Here is a 9859-nt window from a genome sequence, read left to right on the forward strand (position 1 = left end):
AAAAGGAAGGGAGGGAGTCCTACTCCCGGTGGGAGTAGGACTCCTCCTGGCGCGCCTCCTCCTGGCCGGCCGCCTCTCCCCCCTTGCTCCTTTATATACGGGGGCAGAGGGGCACCCCATAGACATAACAATTGATCATTGATCTCTTAGCCGTGTGCGGTGCCCCCTCCACCAGAATCCACCTCGATAATATCGTAGCGGTGCTTAGGCGAAGCCCTGTGTCGGTAGAACATCATCATCGTCACCACGCCGTCGTGCTGACGAAACTCTCCCTCAAAGCTCGGCTAGATCGGAGTTCGAGGGACGTCATCGAGCTAAACGTGTGTTGAACTCGGAGGTGCCATGCGTTCGGTACTTGATCGGTCGAATCGTGAAGACGTACGACTACATCAACCGTGTTGTGCTAACGCTTCCGCTTTTGGTCTATGAGGGTACGTGGACAACACTCTCCCCTCTCGTTGCTATGCATCACCATGATCCTATGTGTGCATAGGAAATTTTTTGAAATTACTACGTTCCCCAACAGTGGCATCCGAGCCAGGTTTTATGCGTAGATGTCATATGCACGAGTAGAACACAAGTGAGTTGTGGGCGATACAAGTCATACTGCTTACCAGCATGTCATACTTTGGTTCGGCGGTATTGTTGGATGAAGCGGCCTGGACCGACATTACGCGTATGCTTACGCGAGACTGGTTCTGCCGACGTGCTTTGCACACAGGTGGCTGGCGGGTGTCAGTTTCTCCAACTTTAGTTGAACCGATTGTGGCTACGCCCGATCCTTGAGAAGGTTAAAACAACACCAACTTGACAAAATATCGTTGTGGTTTTGATGCGTAGGTAAGAACGGTTCTTGCTAAGCCCGTAGCAGCCACGTAAAACTTGCAACAAGAAAGTAGAGGACGTCTAACTTATTTTTGCAGGGCATGTTGTGATGTGATATGGTCAAGGCATGATGCTATATTTTATTGTATGAGATGATCATGTTTTGTAACCGAGTTATCGGCAACTGGCAGGAGCCATATGGTTGTCGCTTTATTGTATGCAATGCAAACGCCCTGTAATGCTTTACTTTATCACTAGGCGGTAGCGATACTCGTAGAAGCATAAGTTGGCGAGACGACAACGATGCTACGATGGAGATCAAGGTGTCGCGCCGGTGACGATGGTGATCATGACGGTGCTTCGGAGATGGAGATCACAAGCACAAGATGATGATGGCCATATCATATCACTTATATTGATTGCATGTGATGCTTATCTTTTATGCATCTTATCTTGCTTTGATTGACGGTAGCATTATAAGATGATCTCTCACTAAATTATCAAGGTATAAGTGTTCTCCCTAAGTATGCACCCTTGCGAAAGTTCTTCGTGCTGAGACACCACGTGATGATCGGGTGTGATAGGCTCTACGTTCAAATACAATGGGTGCAAAACAGTTGCACACACGGAATACTCAGGTTAAACTTGACGAGCCTAGCATATAACAGATATGGCCTCGGAACACTAAGACCGAAAGGTCGAGCGTGAATCATATAGTAGATATGATCAACATAGTGATGTTCACCATTGAAACTACTCCATCTCACGTGATGATCGGACATGGTTTAGTTGATTTGGATCACGTGATCACTTAGAGGATTAGAGGGATGTCTATCTAAGTGGGAGTTCTTAAGTAATATGATTAATTGAACTTAAATTTATCATGAACTTAGTACCTGATAGTATTTTGCTTGTCTATGTTGATTGTAGATAGATGGCGCGTGCTGTTGTTCCGTTGAATTTTAATGCGTTCCTTGAGAAAGCAAAGTTGAAAGATGATGGTAGCAATTACACGGACTGGGTCCGTAACTTGAGGATTATCCTCATTGCTGCACAGAAGAATTACGTCCTGGAAGCACCACTAGGTGCCAGACCTGCTGCAGGAGCAACACCAGATGTTATGAACGTCTGGCAGAGCAAAGCTGATGACTACTCGATAGTTCAGTGTGCCATGCTTTACGGCTTAGAACCGGGACTTCAACGACGTTTTGAACGTCATGGAGCTTATGACATGTTCCAGGATTTGAAGTTAATATTTCAAGCAAATGCCCGGATTGAGAGATATGAAGTCTCCAATAAGTTCTACAGCTGTAAGATGGAGGAGAATAGTTCTGTCAGTGAGCATATACTCAAAATGTCTTCGTATAACAATCACTTGATTCAACTGGGAGTTAATCTTCCGGATGATAGCGTCATTGACAGAATTCTTCAATCACTGCCACCAAGCTACAAGAGCTTCGTGATGAACTATAACATGCAAGGGATGGATAAGACAATTCCCGAGATCTTCGCAATGCTAAAGGCTGCGGATGTAGAAATAAAGAAGGAGCATCAAGTGTTGATGGTCAACAAGACCACCATTTTCAAGAAAAAGGGCAAAGGGAAGAAGAAGGGGAACTTCAAGAAGAACAGCAAACAAGTTGTTGCTCAGGAGAAGAAACCCAAGTCTGGACCTAAGCCTGAGACTGAGTGCTTCTACTGCAAACAGACTGGTCACTGGAAGCGGAACTGCCCCAAGTATTTGGTGGATAAGAAGGATGGCAAGGTGAACGAAGGTACATGTGATCTACATGTTATTGATGTGTACCTTACTAATGCTCGCAGTAGCACCTGGGTATTTGATACTGGTTCTGTTGCTAATATTTGCAACTCGAAACAGGGACTACGGATTAAGCGGTCCCTCCCCCTCTAGTCCGAATTGGACAAGGAGGGGGGCGGCGCCCCCCTTTCCTTCCTCTCTCCCTCCTCCTTCCCCCTTCTCGTAATCCAACAAGGAAGGGAGGGAGTCCTACTCCCGGTGGAAGTAGGACTCCTCCTGGCCGGCCGCCTCTCCCCCCTTGCTCCTTTATATACGGGGGCAGGGGGCACCCCATAGACATAACAATTGATCATTGATCTCTTAGCCGTGTGCGGTGCCCCCCTCCACCAGAATCCACCTCGATAATATCGTAGCGGTGCTTAGGCGAAGCCCTGCATCGGTAGAACATCATCATCGTCACCACGCCGTCGTGCTGACGAAACTCTCCCTCAAAGCTCGGCTGGATCGGAGTTCAAGGGATGTCATCGAGCTGAACGTGTGCTGAACTCGGAGGTGCCGTGCGTTCGGTACTTGATCGGTCGGATCATGAAGACGTACAACTACATCAACCGCGTTGTGCTAACGCTTCCGCTTTCGGTCTATGAGGGTATGTGGACAACACTCTCCCCTCTCGTTGCTATGCATCATCATGATCCTGTGTGTGCGTAGGAATTTTTTCGAAATTACTACGTTCCCCAACACTCGTTCTACGCCTGCCGGAGAAGAAAAAGGACAAACTCAAGCCCAAGTGGGTGGGTCCCTTCATCATCGACGAAGTTCTCACCGGAGGGGCGTACCGCCTGCGTGATGTGTCAAACAATCGATTAGAGCCGAACCCCTGGAACGAGGCCAGACTCCAAAGATTCTATGCCTAGCGCGGAAATCTTTGTTCGTTTCCTTCCCCCTATTTTTCCATTATTTTTCTCTCTCTCTTTTCGTTTGTATTTTTATCTTTAAAAGCTTTCGTGCGGCTAGACCGTACACCCCCGACGCATATGTCTTGAAGTATGTACGTCTATTATACCTGGGGGCTTCTTGGACAGAAGCTTGCTATTGTTATCTTCCGAGCATCAAGCTCCTCACATATGCGTTTTTTCCCATATGTACCTTTTCTTCGCCATTATATACATCGATATGACTTAAGTTTTGGCCAAGCTGGGTTGCCTGGCTCCTGTGCTTATGCCTACGTTCCCGTTAGTTCGGCTAGGGCATAAAGGGAGCACCTCTGCGATTGTTGCTGCCGGGTCATCCGGATGTGTACCTCAGACTGGGTGAAGCCGAAAGCTAGCGTTCTTAAGGGAATATTCGGTCGGTGAACTAAAGATATTTTTGCATTCATCCCATCGTGAACCCCCAGAAGCTATACACGTTGTGATTTCTTCATCACAGTTCGGACATGTACATCGATGCATGAACACCCAGGGAAAGGAACCCTTAACGGAACTATTCTCTCTGGAAGATGTTTCTTACACTCTTAATGTAATATAACATAACTAGCCGGATAATTGTCTGTTCAAGCAACTATGACCCCTATGCCTGGTTTCCATGCATACCCGGTCTACTCGGCCGTTCTAGTATTCGGAAACACTCCGCACCTTCGGGCGAGAGGTTGAAGCGAAAAGGTCCGCCATGACAATCGTTTTCAGCTAGAGCTACATATGCAAAGGAAAGTACATAGTCACTTGGACTCAAAAAAATTCCTCATCTATGCCGTCCAGCAGGCTATCTAACTTACAATCCTGCTGGGAATACTTGGCGGCTACTTCTACTTGGTTATATACTAAACTAACGGGAATTTCTTCCCCATTTGACCCTAGCGGTCCGACCCGGGCCATGTGATTTGGATCCAGCTTGGTATATTGTGTTTTTACCATGGCCCAGGCTTCTCACGCACCCTCTCGGCAAGCCGATATCTTCCATAGTCGGATACGCCGCCGCGCTCCCTTGAACAGCTCTACAAGCTTCTCCATACTCCCTGGAGGGGAGTCGGATGGCCATAAGGCCTTGGCTACACTCCGCATTGCCTGCCGAGCTTGCTTGTGCAACTGCGACAGCCCTTGCAGGAGATCACTTGATGATCCGGACACCTCCTCTTCGGGGCGGACCGTCAACATACCTGCAATCACAGCTATATCAGCTACTTTTACCCCCAAACTATTATATGGTAAATCCGGCCACGTACTGAATATGCCGCCTCACAGCTTTTTGTTCTCCTTCATGGCGACGGCCAGCTGGGCTCGCACATCTTTCAGTTCTTCGCCTAGTTTGGTATTTTAATCTTGGAGTTTGTTTTTCTCTTGCCTGACTCGGGTCAACACTCGTTCACCTGCGGCGTGTAGTCTTTTTGCCTCTTTCTCTCCCGCTTGAGCGGTTTTCAACTTCTCTTCCAGTTGACCTGATGTTCCTATTATGAGATAAGCAATAGTATTAGCACAGCTGCTGTATAATTCTTATTCCTCGATGGAGGGGAACCTTACCAGAAGATGCCTTCCTGGACTCTTTCAGTTCGGCGGTAGAAGCATTCAGCTGTGTCCGACACTGTTCCAGCTCTTGAGCTAGCAGGTTGTTCCTCTCCATCAGAACCTGGTTATACATCGATCCTTAAATCACTTGTGCCAACTGCTTTCAGTCTCGGGGGCTACTAGCATGTGCTTATCCTTTTCGGACAAAATAAACCTTACCTGCACATCCGTCAAATGCTGCTTTGTGGCTTTGCCAAGCCCATCTCGAGCAGCTCGGATATATGCGTCAGCCGAGATGATGGCATCAAACGCCTCTTTCGAACAGCGGGGGTCTCGTAAAATGGCCCTCAAGCACCCATGATTCATGGCGCTCTCCACTTCCAAGTTGGTGACGGACATAATTTCCGAGCCCTCGGCCGAAAGGCAGTCCGGCGTCACCCCCATATCGGCCCCCGTCCCCTCGGCTGGGGCTGGATCTTGGTTACTTGGAGTATTACTGCCCAGACCCCCGGACGCAGTCCGGCGGACTCTTTTCCTGATACGGAATGAACATGAAAGTCACAGTTGGATCCGACTATTAAAACACATATTTGCAAACCCATACCTCTTTGACGAGGGCCCGACCGTGTCTTCGCCTGCCTTCCTCTTCGAAGGCTTGCCCGGTGCGGGAGCCGCTCTCTTCGGAGTCGCTCCTGGAGTAGCACGGTATGTCGAACGCCTCCCCTTTGAAGCACGAGACAGTGCGGTGGGTAAGGCGGAACGGAGGAATCCTTTCGGGGAAGATGTCTCCTGACTACTTACGTGGGAAGCGGGGAGAAGACCAGGGTAATCGGCGATGATGGCCACTTCGGTGCCGTCATAGCTCGCCTGGTAAAACACGCCATTCTCCAGCACCACAAATATATCCGAATCCTCTTCGAATCCAGGGTCAAGGTCCCGATTGTGGCCCTCGGGCTGCGGGGCGGGGCCGTAGAGCCCCTCGGAAGTCTTTCGCCAGTGCTGTTATAAATGGATGGGTTAATAAAGCTCAGGGAGGGGAATGAGTGGAGCAAAAAGGTTGGGGGCTCACCCAACTAGGAGGGTTGTACATGGAATATCCTTCTCTGTGCATGATGTGCAGGAACTCCTCTTCCTCACCCTTGAACAGTTCGGCCAATATTTTGGCTAGGGCGGCAGGGGTATCCGGACCTTTCCTGCCGCAGCGGGAGGTGATGTCTACTACGCAACTTTCTTCTTGTAGACGTTGTTGGGCCTCCAAGTGCAGAGGTTTGTAGGACAGTAGCAAATTTCCCTCAAGTGGATGACCTAAGGTTTATCAATCCGTGGGAGGCGTAGGATAAAGATGGTCTCTCTCAAACAACCCTGCAACCAAATAACAAAGAGTCTCTTGTGTCCCCAACACACCCAATACAATGGTAAATTGTATAGGTGCACTAGTTCGGCGAAGAGATGGTGATACAAGTGCAATATGGATGGTAGATATAGGTTTTTGTAGTCTGAAAATATAAAAACAGCAAGGTAACTAATGATAAAAGTGAGCACAAACAGTATTGCAATGCTCGGAAACAAGGCCTAGGGTTCATACTTTCACTAGGGCAAATTCTCTCAACAATAATAACATAATTGGATCATATAACTATCCCTCGACATGCAACAAAGAGTCATTCCAAAGTCACTAATAGCGGAGAACAAACGAAGAGATTATGGTAGGGTACGAAACCACCTCAAAGTTATTCTTTCTGATCGATCTATTCAAGAGTCCGTAGTAAAATAACACGAAGCTATTCTTTCCGTTCGATCTATCATAGAGTTCATACTAGAATAACACCTTAAGACACAAATCAACCAAAACCCTAATGTCACCTAGATACTCCAATGTCACCTCAAGTATCCGTGGGTATGATTATACGATATGCATCACACATTCTCAGATTCATCTATTCATCCAACACAAAGAACTTCAAAGAGTGCCCCAAAGTTTCTACCGGAGAGACAAGACGAAAACGTGTGCCAACCCCTATGCATAGGTTCATGGGCGGAACCCGCAAGTTGATCACCAAAACATACATCAAGTGGATCACGTGATATCCCATTGTCACCACAGATAAGCACGACAAGACATACATCAAGTGTTCTCAAATAATTAAAGACTCAATCCGATAAGATTACTTCAAAGGGAAAACTCAATCCATTACAAGAGAGTAGAGGGGGAGAAACATCATAAGATCCAACTATAATAGCAAAGCTCGCGATACATCAAGATCGTACCACCTCAAGAACACGAGAGAGAGAGATCAAACACATAGCTACTAGTACATACCCTCAGCCCCGAGGGTGAACTACTCCCTCCTCATCATGGAGAGCGCCGGGATGATCAAGATGGCCACCGGTGAGGGATCCCCCCTCCGGCAGGGTGCCGGAACAGGGTCCCGATTGGTTTTTGGTGGCTACAGAGGCTTGCGGCGGCGGATACCCCGATCTATTCCGCTCCCCGATGTTTTTCGGGTATATCGATATATATAGGCGAAAGAAGTCGGTCAGGGGAGCCACGAGGGGCCCACGAGGGTGGGGGGCATGCCCAGGGGGGCAGGCGCGCCTCCCTGCCTCGTGGCCACCTCGAAGCTTCCTTGACTTCAACTCCAAGTCTCCTGGATCACGTTCGTTCCAAAAATCACGCTCTCGAAGGTTTCATTCCGTTTGGACTCCGTTTGATATTCCTTTTCTGCGAAACACTGAAACAAGGGAAAAAACAGAAACTGGCACTGGGCTCTGGGTTAATAGGTTAGTCCCAAAAATAATATAAAAGTGCATAGTAAAGCCCATTAAACATCCAAGATGGATAATATAATAGCATGAATACTTCATAAATTATAGATACGTTGGAGACGTATCAGCATCCCCAAGCTTAATTCCTGCTCGTCCTCGAGTAGGTAAATGATAAAAGAAATAATTTATGAAGTGTGAATGCTAGCAGGTGCACAAGTTTGATTAATGATAATTTCAATCACCTTTTCTAGCATCACAATATATCATAACAGTAGCTCATCTCATAAAGCTTCTCATGATCAAGTAACAAGCTATTCACATGTTAAAGTATATATCATAAACTTTCATGAAAACTAACAAACCGTGTTATTAGTCATCACACAATTACAATTCATCTTATTTTCAGGAAGAGTCTATGTCAGAGCTTTTGATTTAGCAAACTCCACATACTCAACTATCATTTAGTCTTTCACAATTGCTAACACTCACGCGATATTTATGCGTTCAAAGTTTTAATCAGACACAGAGAAAGATAGGAGCTTATAGATTCGCCTCCCAGCCTTTTACCTCAAGGGTAATGTCAACAATAATAGCTCATGATGCCTTACATCCAATTGGATATATATATATATCAGAATCTTTCCAACACAATGTGCTTGCCAAAGGATAAAATGTAAAAAGGAAAGGTGAAGATCACCATGACTCTTGCATAAGGTATAAGACAAGAATAAAAGATAGGCCCTTCGCAGAGGGAAGCAGAGGTTGCCATGCGCTTCTATAGTTGGATGCACACAATCTTAATGCGAGGGAATGTCACTTTATATTGCCACTTGTGATAGGGACCTTTATTATGCAGTCCGTCGCTTTTATTGCTTCCATATCACAAGATCGTATAAAGCTTATTTTCTCCACACTAAAAGATCATACATATTTAGAGAGAAATTTTTATTGCATGCACCGATGACAACTTACTTGAAGGATCTTACTCAATCCATAGGTAGGTATGGTGGACTCTCATGGCAATACTGGTTTAAGGGATGTTTGGAAGCACAAGTAGTATCTCTACTTGGTGCAAAGAATTTTGCTAGCATGAGGGGGAAAGGCAAGCTCAACGTGTTGGGCGATCCATGACAATACACTTTATTTCGGATATAAGAAAACATAACCCATTACGTTCTCTTCCTTGTCCAACATCAACCTTTTAGCATGTCATATTTCAATGAGTGCTCACAATTATAAAAGATGTCCAAGATAGTATATTTATATGTGAAATCTCTCTACCTTCAATATTCTTTCATGAATTGTTCAGGTGACCAATACAATGCTTGCTAACCTTCAATAAATTTACCACCTCTACTTCTTATATGTAAAGTCATTACTCCCCATGGGATTAGCGTATGAAACATATATAATTTCAGATTTATGATATTCAATTCATTCAACCATTTACTCATAGGATATAAGTGAAGCACATGAGTAAATGACAAACTACTCCAAAAAGATATAAGTGAAGATCAATGAGTAGTTAAATAATTATGTAGCTATGTGAAGACTCTCTCTCATTTAAGAATTTCAGATCTTGGTATTTTATTCATACAGCAAGCAAAACAAAATAAAACAACATTTCAAGGATAGTGCTCATCATGTGAAGAAGCAAAAACTTAGGCTCAACCGATACTAACCGATAATTGTTGAAGAAGAAAGGTGGGATGCCTACCGGGGCATCCCCAAGGTTAGATGCTTGAGACTTCTTAAAATATTATCTTGGGATGCCTTGGGCATCCCCAAGCTTGAGCTTTTGTGTCTCCTTAATTCCTCTCATATCACGGTCTCCCTAAATCTCAAAAGCTTTATCCACACAAAACTCAACAAGGACTCGTGAGATAAGTTAGTATAAACCAATGCAAAAACCTTATCATACCCTACTGTAGCAAATCACTAGAATTATTATTCAACATTGCATACTAAATGCCTCTGCATATTTAATACTCCTATCCACAAATAGAAT

Source organism: Aegilops tauschii, chromosome 1 (genome assembly GCF_002575655.3).
Source record: "Aegilops tauschii subsp. strangulata cultivar AL8/78 chromosome 1, Aet v6.0, whole genome shotgun sequence".
Taxonomy (NCBI): domain Eukaryota; kingdom Viridiplantae; phylum Streptophyta; class Magnoliopsida; order Poales; family Poaceae; genus Aegilops; species Aegilops tauschii.